Source organism: Pygoscelis adeliae, unplaced genomic scaffold, assembly GCF_000699105.1.
Source record: "Pygoscelis adeliae isolate BGI_AS28 unplaced genomic scaffold, ASM69910v1 Scaffold94, whole genome shotgun sequence".
Classification (NCBI taxonomy): Eukaryota; Metazoa; Chordata; class Aves; order Sphenisciformes; family Spheniscidae; genus Pygoscelis; species Pygoscelis adeliae.
The window spans coordinates 74,962-75,413 of NW_008824547.1; positions in this window are offsets into that span (position 1 = coordinate 74,962).

Consider the following 452-nt stretch of genomic DNA (forward strand, 5'->3'; position numbering starts at 1 on the left):
GCACAGTGTGCCTGGGATCTGGCTTTGCCCCGGGGCATTGACCTCCGTGGTCACCCAAACCTGGGTTGGGGTTGGCTTGGTCTGGCTGGCGCATGGCTGTGGCTGAACAACTGCTGGGGCTTGATTGGGTGCCCATTTTTTGCCAAGCCAGCTGAGCCTTGGGGGGGAGAGAGACCGTTGCAGGCTGCACAATCCCCCCTGCCCCACGCCCACCCCATGCCCTCTGCCCCATGCCAGGCTACGGGGATTCGCCCCCGGCGGAGATGGTGGCCACAGCACAGGGCCGGGTGGCTTTCCTGGACCATGTCCTCCAGGAGCTGGGCATGTGGAGGCCCGTTCTCGTCAGCCCCTCCATGAGCGGCCGCTTTGCCCTGCCCTTCCTCCTGGCGCGGGGGGACCGGCTGGCCGGCTTCGGGGCCCGTGCGGCCCGGGGGCCCACCGACCCAGCTCGC